This window comes from Lissotriton vulgaris, chromosome 7, assembly GCF_964263255.1.
Source record: "Lissotriton vulgaris chromosome 7, aLisVul1.2, whole genome shotgun sequence".
Lineage (NCBI taxonomy): Eukaryota > Metazoa > Chordata > Amphibia > Caudata > Salamandridae > Lissotriton > Lissotriton vulgaris.
Genome location: NC_141695.1, coordinates 667,835,211 through 667,855,990, shown reverse-complemented (window position 1 = coordinate 667,855,990; position 20,780 = coordinate 667,835,211). Strand labels below are relative to the sequence as shown.

General features: G+C 43.6%; 1 protein-coding gene across 1 annotated transcript in view; it reads right to left on the bottom strand.

Annotated features, from left to right (window-relative positions):
* The window catches only part of ANKFN1 (ankyrin repeat and fibronectin type III domain containing 1), a 1,140,330-nt gene that overhangs the window by 902,448 nt on the left and 217,102 nt on the right, over nt 1-20,780 (bottom strand). The gene's annotated exons all lie outside the window — the stretch shown is intronic.

Genomic DNA, 20,780 nt, shown 5'->3' with positions numbered 1-20,780 from the left:
TTTGTAGTGTGTACACTGTATTACTGTAGGTTATATGCAAATGCTTTAAACACTGCCTCTAAGACAAGCCTGACTGCTCAAGCTTAGCTACCGAGGGGTTGAGAAGGGGTTATTTTAGGAGTGTAACTCCCTTATCCTGACTTGAGTGGAGATTTTTGGATGGCTTTGGTCATTGCCCTAGCCTACCAGAAATCCCATTTCTAACACATTGTATAGAGAATACAACAGTTTGATTCTTCCCAGACTTCACCTTGCAAGTTCAGAGGCAAAGGTGGAACTTTGAGGCAGTGAAACGAGCCCTACAGGAAAAAGGCATTAAGTATATGATGCTCTACCGGGCCAGGCTGCAGATCATCTGCGATGGCAAGATGTGGCATTTTGACACTCCTGAAGAAGCCTAGGAGTGGGTGGAGGATTGGTGTACGGCACATCGAAAGGGGACTAAGAAAAAAGGGACCCAAAGACTGGAGGTGGGGTCTTCCCTCTGGCTCATTGACCTACCTGAAGACTGTCGATCCCTGGAGCGGAGGGTGGATATGTGAGAACATCATATGAGTATGTTTTACTGAAAAGGGTATATTCTGATGATCTTGATTTGTGAATTGATTGGTCTCTCATTATACACATAGGTCCTGGGGGGGGGCTGGCTACAGGCAGCAGGTACTATGGTTGCAGTGCAATTCCCTAAATTAGGGTGATGCCAATGGACTACTGCAACAGGGTCCTTAATAGAGGAGATGCTCATATTTGGTTGTTGATACAATTTGATCTTGGGCCAGCATGTGCTTCCCAATAGGAAGGGTAGCATGGAGGTTGGAGAAGTTCAAGGGCATGTTCCACTTATGTTTTTTTTATTCTGAGTACTGATGCATCATTACAGACTTACTTTGATGGGATGAAGGAGGACACCAGGGATGTCCAGGGACAATAGTTGCTGGAGTCAGGACAGAAATACCCCAGCTGGGATGGGATCCCTGTCCTACGTTTCATGCAATAAAATAACCCACCAACTGCATAAAAACGTACATGAATAGTCATGGAACGTCAATGGCCTGGGCCACAAGATCAAGCTCACTTTAGTCTCCAGCATCTACGGACATAGGCTCTGGATGTTAGATTACTTCAAGAGACACTTTTTAAGGGCGCATGCTGTTGGGCCCTGGACATATCTGGGTACACATTGAAGGCTCACGACGGACTTGAGGGGAGTGGGTGTATTGCTTTGGAAAATAATTGTATTGCTTTGGAAAAAAATTCCCTTCACAGTGCACCACACTTGGAATGACCATCAGGGTAGGTGTGTGACAGTGACTGACAAGAGCATTGGAGGGCAAGACGAGGAATCTGTGCTTACTCTACATCCCACCATGCCTACATGTGGAAACTTTGCTCGATATGGGTGCGCTATAATTATTTCTCCCGGCTGGAACATTGGTGCTGAGGGGAGAGGTAAATTATGTCATGCATGTTACCATAGACAATATTAGTGGAGCGAGACTGACTAGGGGAATGGGGGTGTTTCCCTCGTTCATAGAAACCATGGGGTTGGTAGACCTGTGAAGACAACATAATCCTGCCTCCAGGCAGTTCATGCACTTTGCTTCATAACACACCTGCTATTCCTGAATAGACTACATCCTTACTCGTACTACGTCTTCTGGAGTTCGTTGTTAGAACAGCTATTTGCACAGGTAACCAAGCTAGTAAAAATTCCATCTTACTGGAAAGGAGCGATTGTGCACTAGATATATAAACAAGGTCCAAAAGTAGACCCGACCAGCGAAAGATTAATAGCGCTATTAGACTTCGAAGAGATACTGTTTGCAAAACACCTCCAAAATATTTTACAGCTTTGGGCAGAGGAAAAATTATTAATACTGACAACACTAACAGGATTTCGTTCTGGGTGTTCAACAATTGATACATTGGCTTTACTTGGAAAAAAAACGTGTATGCAGTAAACAAAATTATTTGCCTGCCTCGTGGATTACTCCCCAGTGTTTCATAAGTTAAATCGGGAAAGGCTGTGGAATATGCCTATTACATGGGAAATCGGCCAGAAACTCTTGAATTTTATTATTGAGCTGCATTCGGAAACATGGCTGTAGGTAAGCAAACACTTGACAATATGTTAAACCTAAATATGGTACTGAAAGTGGCCTCAGGTAAGGTTGTTCTTTGCCTCTTTATTATTCTCCCTCTACATTTCTAATATGGATATGTCATTAAAGAATATCCAGGGTATTCCACCAAAGTTGTGAGGTACAAAAATACCATGCCTGGCATATGTATATGGCCTAGTGATCCACACTAAAAGGACTCCAGCATCAATTAAATCAATAGTACATCTGTAATACAGTGAATTGGCTGATAGCCAATAGGTCCAAAACAAAAATTGTGACCTTTGGACAGCCAACAAAAGCCAATGGGTGGACACTAGGAGAAACATCAATTGAAGTAGTGGAGCAGTATTAATAACTTGGAGTGGTTTTTGATAATAAGGTATCCTGGTCGATCCACCTGGCCAGTAGAAAATTTAAATCAACTGTTATCCCTAGATGGATTTCAAGATTCATGAAAATGTTTGGAGGAAAAGCGATCAGCCTATCACTAAAATCATTACATATGAAATGAGTTCCTTATTTATTATATGCTTCCTCAGTAATGAGTAAGAAGGTCATTTGTAACCTTGAGAAGTGTTTTATGAAATGTGTATGCACTCTATTGCATCTACGGCTGGCAACTCCCCATTGTAATATGATATTTGAACTTGGTCTAAAACCTTTGGTATCATTGAATTATATGTGAATTACATTATTCAATGTGTTAAGTCTGATCCATCTTCATTGAAACATCTAATATTTGAAGAGTTAGGGAGACCTCTAGATAGTGACACAGAATTGTATACTACATTGACGGGACTAGGATCCTATGATTTGCCTGACATACAGGATATGGGGCAAATGGGCAGTTTTGTCTGGAAAAACTGAATTTGCAAATCACTCTCTACCAAGCAGTGGGCCTTAGACCAGTTATAAGCTGTAAAATACGACCATATGGATTTAGTAATTGATACTTATACTGGGCGTAGTCAAAGAAATGTAGGCTTAAATCTACATGGCCATTTAAAAGGAAATTCTTAAGTTTCAGACTATTTATTATTCCGTCTTGATGACCTCACACACCCCAAAGGATGTCATGCTGCATCATTGGGCTTTTGCTCCTCATCGGCCGCTGCTGCAATGCCCTACGGATCCCCCAAAGGGTCTCTTTTTTCTGAGATCTTTTGATGAACCTGTATGGGTGCGTGGGTGTAAGTGGAAGTGAAAGTGTATTAAAAAATGGCTGGAGGGAGAGTGATACATTTTTATTAAGGTGATCCCTCTGTCATTAATAAGTGTATGTTGCTGCTTTAAGGGATATTATGTCCCTTGGTAGCTGGGTAACTATATGTCAGAAACTGTTTTAGATTCAGAGAAGACAGTGAAATAATAATAATGATACAAATTTTAGATCAGGTGTATAAAGTATTATCTGCGTAATGTCCATATACAATAGGAAGCGATGCAGATTTTATTAACAGAGCCTTGGACCTTTCTTTAAGAAACAATAAATCAAGCTGCATAAATATATAGAACATTAAGTACCTCGTATATCGGACACATTAGAACTTTAGTACATTACAGAAAGCAATAGACTGTGCAAAAGAAGAACATAATACAGAGGCAGTTTGTTGAACAACACAGGTTTTATTCAACAACGTATTGAACCTTCTTTTAGAAATAAAAACAGCTGAATAAATGTAAATACTCAATGGTCTTTGTACATCTGGCACATCAGCACTGTATTATATTAGTAAAGCATAGCAGAGTAATGGATCTTCCTTGAAAGATAAAGAAACCAGCTGTACAAATACAGATGCATATATTTTGCACATTTAGCACATTAGCACTTTATCTTTAAAAAGAAATAGACTGAGCTAAAGAAAATAGTAAAACAGTGGTAGATGGGCGATTAATGTATGTAAACCATTACTTAAATCAGGAACAGGCTGAATGTTATACCTTTAAGTGTTTTATACTGGACCTGACCATTGCAAGTTTCGAATGTGAGTTTTAAATACTGAAATTTTAAACTGCTGATAATTTTAAATGATATATGTTATGATCACACTTTTATTGTAATCAATTGATTAATAGAATAAAGTATTTACGACTACTGCCACTCATACTGCGTCGGCCCGGGTTCAAGATGCGACAATTCACATGGTGGGCATTTTGAAAAGGGGCCCTGTGCCGGAGAGGTACTGGTAATAGCATGACTATGTGATGGACATTTGATGGACACCTCCTGATAGTTATTCTGATATGTATGTAACTTGATAACGTATGTATGACCTGTGGAAACTGTATGATGCAAAATCAATAAAAAGATGTTTTAAAAAAATACATATGTTATATTGGCCATAAAGTTTTTGATAAAACAACAAATAGTTTCACTATTGACTGTGAGTGTGAGTGCAGTAGTCCATTCTCCCCGTTAATAGCCTTAATTTGGGTCTTAGCTTTCTTGTTTGCCAATTGATGAGCCAGTACTCTATCTACCAGTTTCCCATATTCATACTGGAGAGAACAATGCTTATTATAACTAGCCGCTTTCTTCTCCTTTAACATCATTCCCAAAAATGAAAGGTTTCTAAATCAGAGAAAAATATTTATTCTGTAGCTGGTGTCCCCCTTCCTAATTTCTTCTGCATGTAGAATTTCTCGCTGTGTAACTGCCTGACAACTTGATCCCATGCTACTTTCTCTGTATTTGTTTTGCTGAAAAATATATACTGCTAGGTAATAACTCCTTACAACAGGATTCGTTGTGTACCATACAGTCAGAGGGGAGGCAGTGTGAAGATTATTCTGTATAAACTTTAATTTTTTTTAACTAATGATATATATTCCATATCGTAAATACATGCCATGGAAAAGAAAATGGGTGCAGCTGATTGCTTTTTAAATGTGAATGAAAAGATAACTGACTAGGATTATGGTCCGAAGTCACCCGAGGGCACACTTCCATATTAGCATTGTCATTAACAAAGGCCAGATCAATCCTGGAATATTACTTATGTGGAGCGGAGTAATACGTATATCTTGGGACCACTGGATATAGTGTCATCCATTCGTCCTTAAGGCAGTGCAAATGGACTAGTTTAAGTACAGAAGCCCTAAGCTTCCCCATTCTCAAATAGACTAATTGATTAGTGGAGTCTTTAGCATAATCTATTGGGTAGTTTGCATCCCGAAAACTAAAAGCTCTCCCTGCCATTCCAGTAGTTTCAAGATTAGGGCATCTATCATATTAGGTTCATCAACATCGGGCCCATATATTGTACAAAACACATACCTAATACCAATCATTGTAAGCTGCATAATCACCCATCTCCCCTGTGGATCACTTGCATCCCTAAGAAGGTTAGTCCAGTGATGTCTCCGCCAATATAGATACCCCATGATTGCGCCAATCTGAGATGTAGATAACAACGATTTTATATCCAGGCTGTCTAAGCAAAAACCTGTCTTTGCATGCCGAGTCAGTCTCAGTAAGGGATACTGTATGGAGCTTACACATTTTGAGTTCCTCACAAACGAATTGGTGTTTACTAGTTGTGTTTAAGCCGGAAACATTCCAGCATATGCATCTAATTAAACCCATTGTAAGTCAGTTGTTGCATCTATTAAAATAGCCACCATTAACCTCCAGTAATCCCTGTGCCTTAAATTCCTGAGAAAGAGAGACTACAGTTTGTACCTAATGCACTAGCATTGAGATTAGTCATAAATATTATACATTTTTAACATTTTGATTTTTTCCCCTTTTCCCCCTCTACCCTTGATCCCACCCCTCTCACCCTTGAACACACACCCCTCCTCCCAAACTCTGATTAGGAGAGTCACCCCTGAACCTAGACTGTCAAGTCAAGACAGCCCTAGGAGCTTCCACCATCCTGTGCTCCCCACCCTGCCCACTGCCCGACAGTGACCACACTCCTCCAAATTATAAAATTGTCAAAAAGGGAATAGCTAAAGAGTAAGCTATCTCCATTTCAGAAACAGGGGGGCCTCATTATTGCCACCACCCTCCTACCCACCACCTAAAGACAAGAATAAAAAGGCATAGAGAGAAAAGAAATAGGGGGAATTTTGTTCCAAATGAGAAGAGGGAAAACTATGGAATGGACACCCCCCAGGACTCTTGTCACACCTAAAGTGGGTGATAGCTAAATTAAGTGAGCATAGATTCATACTTGTGCCTTGCGCTTGACTTTTCAGTAGACTATGATCTTTGGGGAAGAATTGAAGGGCAAGTTGCATAAGTTGTTCAAAGAGAAAAATCACTTTTCTTCCTTCAAGCAGCCCTTCGTTGCGACTGCTTCTTCCAAGTCTTTTTTTCACCCTCCTTCCCGTAGGCATTCCTGCAGGGGTCATGGGAGGTTTTCTTTGGGGAGGGATTTGGTTAGCAAAGCTAAATCCCCCCCAGGCCTCGTTCCTGACTATAGGGCTGGGGCTCCCTATTTCTTGGTAGGCATCAGCTACAGTTCTTTCTCCCGGCTTGGCTGCAGTCCTGTTCTGATGTGTGGGTTCTGGACAGTCTTTGTCAACGGTACAAAATCAAATTTGCTGAGCCTCCTCCTGAGTCAGGAATTTGCCTGACTCTGACTGTACTGTCCGGTCAGGAGGTGGTAGTTGTCTCTGGGGGTCGAGTCTTTCTTGCAGAAGGGGGCGATTCAAGCAGTTCCTCCTCTGGAGGTGGGGAGGAGTGCTTACTCTCTGATTTCTCTGGTTCCAAAGGTGACCGGGGTTCCGTCTGGTCCTCAACTTAAAGGCTCTCAACAGGTTTGTGGTCCATCTGCCCTTCCGAATGGAGACTCTGCAGTGGGGGTTTCCATTGATGCCCCTGGGCCATTTCTTGTTCACTCTCGATCTCCGGGATGTCCCGGTTCTCACCGCCTTCATCAGTACTTGAGGTTTTGCCTTTAGGGACATCATTGGCTTGAGGTCTTCCCTGCATATGTTCACCAAGGTAGTGGCGCCTCTGGTGGCTTGCCTACAACAACAGAGGGTTCTCATTTACCCATACCTGGATGACTGGTTGGTCCAGGCTCTCTCTCAGTATCAAGTGCTGGTGGATCGAGAGGTGGTGTGTTCTGAGTTACAAGCTCAAGGGTTTCTTCTGAATCTACCTAAATGTCAGTTGGAACCATTGCAAGAAATGGTTTTCTTCGGGCAGGCTTTCGCTCCAATCTGAACCGGGTGTTCCTGCCGGTTTCTAGTACAGTGACTTTATGTTCCCTTGCTCAGAGTTTCTTTGCGGGGAGCTCCTTTCCAGTCTGTCTGTGGGCACAGATTCTGGGTCTCATGGTAGCAACTAATCACAGTGGCCTAGGCTCAGTTAATCTCATGCCTCTGTGGTTGTATCTGTTGGCCCATTGGAATCTGTTGTTCTTCATGTTCCGAGGGTTCCTTTCTCCTTCCTGCTCTGCACTGGTTAATGTTGTTGGACCATGTGTCTCAGGGGCTGCCGTTGCAGTCCTCTCCTCCGGCAGTTCTGACAACAGATGCCAGTGCCTTCGGGTGGGGGGCAAGGTTGAATTTCAGGTCCCTTCATGGTCATTGGTCCATTCCGGAGGGACGGTGTTCCTCGAACTGGAGTTGACTGCTCTGTCCCGAGCTGTGATGGTTTTCCACATCTAGTTGTTGGGTCTCAATGTGGTGGTCCATTCAGACAGCATGGTGTCTGTGGCGTACCTAAACCATCAGTTGCGTTCCCTGTCCCAGTTTCTGAATGTGGTAGTGATTCAGTTGTTTATTGGGTGGAGGGGTATCTGCTGTCTCTCATGGCTGTTCACATTTGGGGGTAGATAATGGTGTGGCCGATGCCCTCAGCAGGTTTTTCTCCACCTCCCCTGAGTTGTCGCTGACTTCCCAATTTGCTAGTGTGCAGGAGGTTGGGTCTTCCTTATCTCGACCTCTTTCCTTCCCAGCACAAAGCCCAACTTCCCCGTTGCTGCTCGCTCATTCGGCAGGAGGGTGCTTGGGGGGTGGATGTGCTATTCGTTCTTGGGCCTTTCCACCTCATGTATGCGTTTCCTCTTCTGGCTCAGATCCCCCAGTTTTGGTGTTGCCTCCATCAGGAGTCCTGGATGGTGGCTCCATTTAAGCCTTGCTGGTCGTTGTTCTCCACTCTGAGGTTGTTGTCTTTTCAAGGTCCCTGGTTTCTCCCTTGCTTTCCAACCCCTCTGCGGTCAGCTCCGATGTTATCTCTTCCACAGCTTCGGCTGTCAGTGTGGAAGTTGAGAGCCAGGAGTGGTGAAGTAGGGGTTTTCCTGAGCATTTAGCATTTAGCCATTTAGCCTTGGCTCTGCAGCAGTCTCGCTGGAATTCCACCTTCAAATCCTATGGCGTAATTGGGGGAATTTCCATCGCTGGTGTGGGGTGCTAGGTTCGTACCCCTCGGGGTGCTCTTTGTCAGAAGTGCTCCAGTTTCTCTGGGAAGGCATTGAGAAACATTAGGTGGTTTACACTTTATGGTCTCAGTGGGCGGCTATTAAGGTTTTTTTTACCCTTGGGTAATTTTTCAAATGTGGATGATTTAGTCCCCAGTTTATTGCGGAGTTTCTGTGGTGTGACCTTCTTTTCCTTTTTGGGATTTGCCCCTTTTTTTGTGGTCTCTGATGGCTCCTCTCTTTGAGCCTTTGTCTGAGAAAGATGTCAAGTTTCTGACTTTGTAAATGGCCATTACTTCGGGTAGGTACTTGGGGAATTGGGTGCTCCGTTAGCCCAGGAACCGTTTTTGTCATTCTCGGATGATGGTGTGGTCCTGCGATTGGAGTCAGCCTTTGTCCCCAAAGTTTCTCCTTGGTTCCATAATTCCCAGGATTTGGAATGGCCTGCTTTGGACACTGCTCCTGTGTCGGCTGATGATCTTCCTTGGCCTTTTCTGGATGTGGCAGGGCTTTGCGGATTATCTTAACCGTACGAGTTCCTTTTGGAAATCAGATTCATGGTTTGTCTCCTTCAGGGTGGCCTCTCGTGGGGGGAAGGCTTCTACCTCTTTAATTGGTTGCTGGCTGAAGTAGGTCATTATGTTGGCTTACTCGTTTTCTGGTGCCCCTCCTCTGGCTGGTGTTCAGGGGCATTATACCCGTGGGGTGGCTGCTTCATGGGCCGAGGAAATCATCTCTTGGAAGAAGAGTGAATGAGAGAAAAAGGTCACAATACAAAAGCCCAATGACAGCTTTAATTGGCTGTACCTGGTGGGTATATATTGACTTTTTTGTTCTGAAATCATATGTAACCACAGTCTTCTTAGATTACTTGATTCTAGTCTGCGGCCATTGCCTGCTATAGTTTCTAAGTATTTTCCAAATTTAACTCACTTGCAATGACAATTATGTGCATATTCCTATCTTTTCTAACGATTTTTGTATTTCATCTGGGCAATTGTATCAGTGAATCATGAGTTCATTTTCTTTTGTTTATTTTATTTTGTTTTCTCTATTTTTGCAACCTCCATTGTTCATTCTTATTCTTCTCCACACCCATAAGCCCCTCCTATTTTCATATTTTCTAAGAGGGGCAGCCTATATCTTATTTTTTACATTATCCATTTCCTCTCTCCTCATGTTTTTCACTCATTCTTCGTACTGCCTTTTACATCTGTATTTCAGCAATAGGGGTTTTACCTTCTTTTGTGTACAGTTAATTTTTGACTGTCCTCTTTTAAAAATGTGTTATATTTCGATGGCCTGGACTTGGTAAGCTGGCGTTATTGTAATGTTTGATTTTTTATTGAAAACATATGTCACATGAGCAAAGAAAAAAAAGAACATGTGCCACTGCCAACATGTGATGACCATTTGTTTGCAATATTTAAATGTTAATAAAAAAGAAAACAGCTATTACATTTAGTTCTTAAAAAACAGTATGGATGCTTCATAGCTAGCGGGTGTACTTAGAACAGGTATAGAAACACGTTTCAGTTGCAATGTATATTACAGGAAAATATGATTCCTATTGGTTCTAATTTCTTGATTTTACTGCAACCTGAAGGCATAATGTAAGCACATGAAAATGATTAAAAAAGAATAAAAAATAAACACTATTGTATTACCAGCACAGACACTGAACCTCTCTTCACACAAATACAAACACGTTATGTTACGATAATTTTATTTGTATAGCGCAACATGTGCAGAAGCTTTTTGTTGCTATAATGGAATACCAGAAGCAAATATGTCCAACATTCATGGTCGGCTTGACATTCTTTAATAATTTAAACAACATGTATCAAGGATACAATTCTTCAAAGTGTGGGGAAAGCTTGTTTGAATGTGGCTGGGAGCAATGCGAAGAAGCACAATGAGGAGGCATGTTGGTCCCTTGCTCACTTTGCCACTGGATTCAAGTTAGCCTTACTGTTAAAGGGTGTTAGCCCAAAACTGGTCCCAGGATCCTTGTTTCCAGTCCAGAGTGGTCAGAAATGAATTCTCTGTGGCCTGCTCTGGTGTTCATCAATAGTCCTTAATCGTTCGAACCTAAATTGATCTGGGTTTCGAGTCCGCAGTATTAGTACAATGAACACAAAATTGTACGGAGGCTGTGGGATTAATGTGGCTGTTGCCCCGCCTGTGAGAGTAACCTTCTGAGAAATGGAGTACGAATTTGTGACAAAGTTTTACTATACTGATAATGTTGTAATGAAAGATAAACAGCAAAAAGAAGCCATCAATGTCAGTAAAGTAAATTATTGACTGTAATACATCCTATGGTATTCTTGCGAATAAACAGTACATAATAGAAGTGAGGGTTTACATCAAGTCCCGATTATTTGTTTTTAAATTTGGGTAAATTCCGCCTTAAATATCTTTTCCCAGACATTTTGGCGCTATGAATACTGTTAGTAAATTCGTAAATTAAAACGTTCCCTATTTTCTTTAAAGGGTTGGTAAAATAACATAGGATGGACTATGATGTGAATACACCACTACAAGATGGCGCCCATACTTTTTACCCCGGTCACGTGTATGTTCACGGGATCGAGTGGGAGGAGATTTGGTTAAAAACTGACCAGATACGCTACCCAAAGTTCCTGGGATGATTTACTGCCCCTGAGTATCATATGTACGGTGAGGAGTTTGGGGGCGATGTGTAATACTTTTTGTAATGCCGATAGACTAGCCGTTTGGCATATGCACGTGGGACCGGCGGCTGAGCGTAATCAGTGTCCTGCCGTTCCACTCTCGTAACGAGGACCTGGGGGTAGGTAGGAAGAGACCTTTATACCGGCATGGTCTCCGGAGTGCGCTATACTTAGCGCGTGTGACTTTCACCATCGGCTGTGATAAAATACTGGCTGTGAGTGATTATAATTGGTCCGCATGTGAACAGTGGGCTCTGGAGTGCCGGGAGAGTGCTGGTGTCACTTATGAGATATACACGTGGGATCGATGGTTGAGCACAATTGAGTCCCGTTATTCCACATTCATAATGAGGACCTGGGGACAGTTATAAAGAGATCTTTAAGCCGACAGGTGTTTCATAGTGCGTTATACCTAGTGCGCGTGTGTGTGTTTATGTGGCAAGACACGGGCTGCGATTGAACATGTTCAGTTTACGTGTGAGCTCCTAGATAAGGGCAAAACATCTCTGGATTGTATGTGCAAAGCTGAGAGAGTGGCGTTGATCGCCTAGTAATGTTTAATAAACAGCGGATGTGTTTCTCTCTTAAACACTGGCGACAATGTATAATATCCATTATAGATTGATGAAATAATCGACGAGTAGACTGAGAGCTTCTTCCTCCTCCAGCTGGTATGAAAGGACATGGCTGGATAAGGGTAATGAGCCAGTACATAAGTTACATATACTACGAACAGTAAGAGTGTTGTCCAAAGGTGGTTTTTAATTATGGCCTTGTTTTTCAACTCAACAGTTTCCACTGTGAAGATGTCCAATACTGGTGCAGTGACCAAGGGGTGAGCCCTGATGAATCTGCCGATAAGTTTGTAGGGCAGTGAAACATGTTGGCTATGGGTATTGGTATGCGATGTTAAGCTACCAGCCTTTTTATTTCACCAGTACACACCATCACTAATAATAAATTTGTAACTTTGGTGTGACTGTTGATTTTAAACACTTTTCTGTTATCATATCAGGGAATGATTCCTTGAATGTTTTTGTCTTGCACCTGTCTTCTTTGCACATAACACGTTTGGTTTTTGTCTTTGGACACTTTATTTTGAAGAGGAATGGCAACCAATGATGAGAAAGGGGCATAAAACTGGTAAACATCTGCCAAGGGCCCCGAGGGTGTTCTCCCGTGAGGTGCCTTCCTTTTCACCACACATTTTTTCATGTTTGTTGTAAGTGTGGGATCACGTACTGTTTCAGTTGAGCAGTCATAGTTGGTCATGTTGAGTTGAAAGCAGTCCGGATTCTCCCTCTTTTATGGTAAAAAATATAGACAATGTTTTGTTTTGGATGGATAGGCACGTGAAGAACACGCCTAACTCAGCGCAGAGTAGGAGGGTGTTTTGGAATCTAATGGTATATTTTCCAGTACATAAGAATGCCTTTTTAGACAAATGCTAGTCCATGTCCAGGGTACAGGGATCTTTTTTGTATTGACGCTTATTGAGTGGAGGGCTTTCCCTGTGGTATCCTTATTTCCCTCTTGACTCCTTGTTCTATTGCACTCCAGTCCAGGGAAGACATGGGTTGGCAGTTCGGACTGAACTGTTCCCATGAGTGACTGACCTTCTGTCCAACCTCAACTTCAAACAATTGGTGCTCTCCCCCACTCATGAAAAAGGACATATATTGGATCACGTGTGGTCTAACACTACCTGCGTGACCCCCCCGCTCACCCTGCCTTGCCTGTGGTCAGATCATATGATCCTTAAATTTGAGATTCATGTCACTCATAACAGAACCACTGTGCCAAATGCTGGCAGACTAGCTAGGAACTGGAACGCTATGGATAAGACTGCTTTCTTACAGTCATTAGCTAATGATGTCCCTTCTTTGGATAGTGACATAAACCTGTCAGTTTCTTCTCTAACCGATTGGCTACAAACGGCCAGCATACTCCATGCCCCATATAAAAAAATTAAACTTGCTCGGCGCACAGATGCTAACAGATGGTTTTCTGCCGAGTTGAAGAACAGGAAACTGGCTCTCCGCCAGCTCGAACGCCTGTGGCGTCGTGACTATGACACTGAGAAAAAAAACAAATATACTAGGGCGAGGAAGGAATACATGAATGCCATCTCTGCTGCAAAGGTGGAGAATTTTTCTTCTCGTATTCTGGACTCATCAAATAAATCCAAAGATATTTTCTCTGTCTTCAATGAACTGACCAATCTGGAGAATGTTCGTCCGAAAGTAATCCCCACCCAGTGTCTGTGTGATTCACTCAATTCCTACTTTAGTGACAAAATCACAGACATAAAAACTAGCATTCCCCAACCGAAGACCCCACTCATGACTGGTATGGCAATAAGGACAGGCTCTGCCACTCTTACCAACTTTCAACCTATAACCTATGATCAGCTCCTTGAATTAATGACGAGAGTCAAATCTGGCTCCCCACCGGATATCTGTCCCCCTCACATCTCGAAAGAATGTTTCTCCACTTTCCCAACCCCTATTCTTGCCCTTTTAAATGACTCCCTTTCATCAGGCATTGTCCCGTCTATTTTTAAAGAAGCCACGGTTATACCCCTATTAAAAAAACCCGGGGCGGATCCTGGATGCAAGGCAAACTTCAGGCCTATCTCCCTATTGCCTTACTTGACGAAAATTCTAGAGGCACACGTGGCGAAAAACCTCTCCAACTTCCTGGAGGAGTCCTCTTGCTTTGACCCTCATCAGGCCGGATTCCGGTCAGCACACTCTACGGAGGCAGTGGTCACCGCAGTTCTGGATACACTCCGAGACTGCGCAGACAGACTTTCTCCCCAGGCCCCTGGTGCTACTGGACTTGTCGGCCGCGTTCGACACGGTCGACCACAACATCTTGATCGACCGTGTCGGACAGACCGGTATACAGGGCGTGGCGGCCTGCTGGCTGAGGTCCTTTTTGGAGGACCGCTCCCAAGCGGTGCGCCTGGAGGACTTGACCTGTGTTAAACAGGCCATCCCATGTGGAGTGCCACAGGGCTCCTCCCTGTCACCTCATCTTTTTAACATATACATACTCCCCCTTATACAAACCTTGAGGGACAAACAGGTGAGAGTTTTTAACTACGCAGATGACCTGCAGCTACTCTTCACCATTGATAACTCCGAAAACTCTATGAGTCATTTCCAGTCAACCATGAGGTTTATTAAATCCTGGATGGATCAAAATCAACTGAAATTAAATCCAGGTAAAACTGAACTGGTACTGACGGGGGACAGTGCTAAGTACTGGGGCCCTCACTATTGGCCTGCAGACTTGGGTCAAGCTCCGCAACCATCACCTTCGGCTAAAACGCTTGGAGTCATTGTGGACAGTGATCTTTCACTAAAAACACAAGTGGGACAAGTGGTCTCCAAATGCTTTTACCAGCTAAAAAAAATCAGGAAGGTCAGGCGACTACTAACGCCTGAAGCGATTACCCAGGTTGTGATCGCCACCGTCCTGTCCCATCTGGATTACGCGAATGCCATCTACCTAGGTCTCCCTACCTATTTACTTAAACGCCTCCAGATGGTGCAGAACTACGCTGCCAGGCTGATCCTCAAGCAACCTAGATGGCAGGCGGCGACTCCTCTTCTCATCAAGTTGCATTGGCTTCCAGTCATGCAATGCTGCTATTTTAAAGCAGGTTGTATGATCTTCAAGTCATTACATGGCAAAAGCCCTAAATTTATTAATCAACTGATCACCAGACACGTCCCCTCCCGTAACCTTCGCTCACTCCATCTAGCCCTGCTCCAGACCCCCCCTTTAAACTCAAACATTCTGGTGGACGTAGATTTGCAACACTAGCCCCCTTCCTATGAAACACCTTTCCCCTGGAGATCCGATCTTGCCAAGACCTTCTACCTTTTCGGAAAGCACTGAAGACCTGGCTTTTTAAACAAGCTTTTTAATCCACCTTTTCCACCCCGGTTTGTGTTACTGTCAATTTTAGCGCCAAGAAACTAATCAGTGTTAGTGCGCTCAATAAATGACTTAATAACATAACATAACATGAGGCTCAGGGTCAAGACTAATTTGCATATAGCGGGGTCTGAACTGAGGTGATGAAGTGAATGATGGATTCAACCCAGATCTGTGACTGGCCGTGAGTGTCTGAAAAGTTTCACAGCTCGGTCTATCATCTCCTTTTTTTTGTTTTGTTCGCCCTAAGTTGGCTGGGGATACCCAGATGTGGGTCCCTAGCTCACTTTGCCACTGGATTAAACATAGTCTGGCTGATGAAGGCTGTTAGCCCAAAACCGGAACCAGGATGCTTGTTTCCGGTCCGGGGAAGACATGGCTTGGCAGTTTGGGCTGGACTGTTCCCATGAGGCACAGGGTCAAAACTGATTTGCATATAGCTGTGTCTTAACTGGGGTGGTGAACGATGATGGATTCAACCTCAATCTGTGACTGGAGGTGAGTGTCTGAAAAGTTTCAGGGCTCCGTCCATCATCTCCTTGTGCCAGATTATATATAAAAGCAGTCCACCATGCATATACTGTTTTTAGGTGAATATTACTCTAATTTGAGATACTCCTTTATTAAACCGCTAATGAAATTGCTAAATTTTAAACAATGTAGACCGGCGTTTTTACATTTACAACTACTTTCAAATTTGTACACATGTATGGTTTAATCACGTTTCTTACGGGTTGGTATTTTCCGAAGGAAGTCCCTATCAGGCGAGCAGATTACTGTTGCCTTTTCCTAAATTGTTTCTGTATTTTTATCATTTAGTTTTTTTACCTATTTGTAACTTTTTATCTGTATGTTTTATTTTACTATGTATGGTTTTATGATTCACTATTGTGATATCGAATAAAGCTTATGTTGGACTCTTGGACAAAGTGTTCCCAGATTTGATTACAGTCTGTTGGTCTCCTACATAGAGGTTGACCCTTAGAGGCACACATGGTTGGGAAGTTGGTTACATATATTTAGGCAATGCAGTGTCCCTGTACATACTTGATGACGTAGGGACTTGAATGGGAAGTAGAATCAGCGTAATAGGATTAACAATAAGTAATAAGAGCATTACCTTCCTGGCAAATTATACTGATATAAACAGCACTGTATTGCAGCTGAGTCATGGATATCTGATATCTGATCACCCCCCAATAACAAGAAAACGGAAAAGTCATTTGGCACACTCATTCATACACAAAGGTCTCCCAAGACTGAACTCTTTTTAACTTTTTTATTAACTTACACAAACCCCTTCAAAATGTCTGAACTAACCACACACAGCCAAACCTCAACAAACAAGAGGCACAATCATTTTCAGGTGTGCACCGTAGGGCAACCAAATAGAGACAATTCTATGACAATGGTGGTGAGCTCTACCGGACGTTAAGGTGGGGGGAGGGGTGGCGATGATCATTCGGTCGACCCTCAAATTTCAACTTCTCAATCACCCCCCCATTTCTAATGTAGACTACCTTGTGGCCCGCTCTCTCAATCTTTCTGCCCCCTTCACTGTCGTCCTTGTGTACCGTCCCCCTCAATCTATGCCTTCCTTTGTAGCCTCCCTTCAGGACCTTATGGCCACCCTTGTGGTCAACAATTCCTCCGTCCTTCTGCTCGGCGATTTTAATTATTGGCCAGGCGAGCCTAGGGAAGACCTCCCCTCGAAAGATTTTTCAGGTACTCTACAATGTTTAAACTTTACATCTCATGTCTTAGTCCCTACTCACGTCCAGGGCCACATCTTGGATCAAATTTGGTCCTCACGTCCCATTGTCTCATCCCTTCTCATATCCCCATGCGTCTGGTCGGATCATTTTTTCATTTCCTTCTCCATCCATCTGGGAGCGGTCGACAAGCCCCCCCTTCTGAAAAACATCTTAGCCCGCAATTGGAATCGGACCGACCTCGACTCCCTCTCGCTCACTTTGGCTTCCTCTGCTCCTAACCTCACTAATCTTCCTCTTGATTCCCAGGTTAAGGCCATTGGCACATGGCTTTCCTCTTCGTGCGACCTAGTCGCCCCGCTTAGAAAGATCAAAGCGGTTCGTCCATATGACGCGCACAAATGGTTCTCTCCCGAACTTAAAACACTTAAACTCGACCTCAGGCAGTCAGAACGCCGCATGGAGATGGAACTATTGTCCTTCTTTGCGCGCCAAATACAAATCACTCCTCACTGAATATAAAAAAGCGATCCTAGCGGCTAAAACCGCTTACTTCACTGAGAGAGTAGTTCTCGCGGCCAATAAACCCCGTGAAATTTTCTCTCTGATCCACAATCTTGCCACCTCTGATCGCTCCACCCCTAGTTTGGTTCCCTCACAGTCCCTCTGTTCCTCACTTAACGACTTTTTTATCGACAAGATCGTGAAGATTAAAGCCAACATTCCTACAGTGCCTCAACCCCGTCCCACTTGTCCCTCCATCTCTCCCTCTTTCTCTTTCGCTTTTTTCCCTCCCATTTCCACTGATTTATTTTTAAAAATTTTGGTCAAAATCAAGTCTGGTTCCCCCGTGGATTGCGCGCCAGCAAGCATTCTTAAAACTCTCTTCACCAACTGTCCTGCTCCCCCTCTTGCTCTCCTTAACTCCTCCTTGGCTCTTGGATCTGTCCCCTCTTCTTTTAAATCCGCCATAGTCCTCCCTATTCTAAAAAAAAGACGGTCTAGATCCCTCTCTTCCTTCCAATTTCCGTCCCATTTCTCTTCTTCCCTACCTCGGCAAGATCCTCGAAGCTCATGTTACTTCCTGCTTCAATGAACAAAAAGAGTTGGAGGGTCTGTTGGCTAGGGTTGCTGAGTCTAATAGGTCCTTATTCAAGTAACCCTTTTGGATTGCACTAAATCAGACCAAGTGGTCACATGACACGGGTATATAGTAGATATCCTATCAGCCCACCCATTTGGCGGAGCCTCGTCATGTAGGACGTCTGACCAGGGTGGTGAGTCTAGGCCCAGGTGAATCGGCCAGATAACACACACTACTGGTTTATATTTTTACAGTGTCCATGCCACAGAGTGGTGCTGAGAAATTGCAGTGCAAAACAGGGAGTGAGAAAGAGTGAAGCTAAAATGACGGTCGAGGCAAAGAAAAATAATTTTATTGAAGATATTCACCAGGACGTCAGGTTAAAAAGAAGTGTAAAACAGTGTTGAAAAAATCACTGTGATGCTTTGCTGTACTGTAGATTAGGCCAACATGTTTCTGCCGAAGGTGAAATTACACCGGCATTCTTCAGGGCCAGATACAAAAAGATCTTGCTACTGCAAAGATACACTCAAACTTATTGTGCAATGTGAAAACATGAAACGGACAAACCAAATTAATTGAAGAGTTGTCCAGATTACTGGAGAGGTCTCGTAGACCATCCTACCATATCCTCCTGATCAGTAGTTGTAGGAGGAAGTAATCCTGTGAATAAAAAACAACAAATAATATCTGTTCTTACATCATAATAGACTAATTACATAATAAGGACCATAGTATAGACTCAGCTGGGCTAGTCCCTATTAGAACAGCCACAACAATATATGGTAGAGGTTTCATTAGGAGTAAACCATCAGTCATTGCTGAACACTATTTTAAACACATTGTGAAAGACTTACCCAGCAATATGTGGGAGTCGAGCCTCACCTCACCCGGCAACGGCTCGGAGATTGAGGCCCCGCTCTATGCACAGAACATAAAAAATTAAAAAATATTATTTAGGATTTAGTCCTGAGTTGACTCAGAGGAATGTAGTCAATGTCAGGTGGTACAATCTGTGCAATGAAAACTGGTTGTCTGACTGCCCCACCTGCTTCTCCACTTATATAGAAGAGAATGGCCTCCTTGCATCCCATCAGGCAGGATTCCGCCCAGGCCACTCCACGGAGATGGTGGTCCTCGCAGTCTTGGACGAGCTCAAGGGGAAGGCCGATTCTAACCTCCCCCAAGCCGTGGTGCTTCTCGATCTGTCCACTGCGTTTGACACGGTTGACCACTCCATCCTTCTCGACTGTGTCAGCGCAGAGGGAATCCGGGGCGCGGCCTTTTCCTGGCTGGCGTCCTTCCTTCGGGATAGGTCCCAGGCAGTTCATCTCCCCGGTTTCTCTGCTCCTCCCCGCCCAGTCACTTGTGGCGTTCCCCAAGGTTCCTCTCTTTCCCCTCTCCTTTTCAATCTTTATATTCATCCCCTCATCACCTCTCTCCTTGAGCTGGGGGTCTCTGTGTACAACTACGCAGATGACCTTCAGCTCGTCTTTGATCTTTCTTCTACCCCTGACTCTCTTCCCAAGTTCTGCTCCACTTTAGTTTTCATTTCTGACTGGATGAGCGCTAACCATTTGAAGCTCAATCCAGACAAGACAGAACTTGTTCTTACTGGTGGCCCCTCCAACCCTTGGTCCCCTGCACATTTGCCCCTTTCTTTTGGCCCCCCCCCCCCTGTGCCCGCTTCCTCTGTCCGCACTCTTGGTATTAAAGTGTCCATGCACAGTCAGAACAGCTCCGTCGTGTCCTCTTGCTTTCTCTCTCTTCGTTTAATTCGGAAAATCTCACGCTTTTTTTCTACCGATGCACTTAAATCCATAGTCATGGCCCTTGTCACCTCCCGCCTCGACTATGGGAATGGCCTGTACGTGGGCATACCTGCTTACGAATCCCGCCGTCTACAGGCCATTCAAAATCAAGCTGCTCGTCTTATCCTCTCCCTCCCTAAATCTTCTCATATCACCCCGGTTCTCAAATCACTTCATTGGCTTCCTGTTCGTTTCAGATCCTTCTTCAAACTGGCCTCTCTAGCTTTTCTGGCTCACTCCCGTTCTGCGCCCCTGTTCATTACCTCTCTTGTTTCTTCTCATGTCCCTGTCCGCACTCTTCGCTCCTCCTCTCTTTCTCTTCTTCACATCCCTCGTTTCCGTAAATCCAGAACGGGGGGCACCCGATTCTCAGTCCTGGCCCCCCAGTTCTGGAACAGTCTTCCTCTTTCCATCCGCTCCATCCCCATCTACACTCACTTCCGCAAAGCTCTTAAAACTTTCCTCTTTTCTCAGGCATTCCCTTCTTAATCTCCTTGGGTCCCCTCTGTTGAGTTCTGATCAGGGCCCCAGCGCTAGGAAGCCGCTCGCCCACCGTGCGCTCTATTAAATACTTTATTCATTCATTCAAATGCTAATAGACTAACATTAGCATAATTATAATTGCCTTTATTGTGGTGAGGTTATGGGGTACTTTTTAAATGTTGCAGAAAATGAACTGTTTTCACCCTTTGACATTGCTTCCATTAATGCCATTTTCAGTTAATATACTTCTTGCAATGCTGGGTGACAGAGTCATGTTGATATCAATCATAAGATATACTACATAATTATTTTGCTGGAGTATGTAAAACATGATAGTTGCTAGTTAAATATGCCTATTGGGATATTTAAAGCGGTGTTAGTTCAAATCACTCAATTTGGAATTTCATTCCAATACGATAGTACAGTGAATGTTTCAAGGTTATATGAATGCAGACAAGCCTATCTATGATACAACAACACTGTACTTATACGTATGTATAGAATTGTGTGTGAATGTACAGGTTACTATAAAAAATAATGCTTACG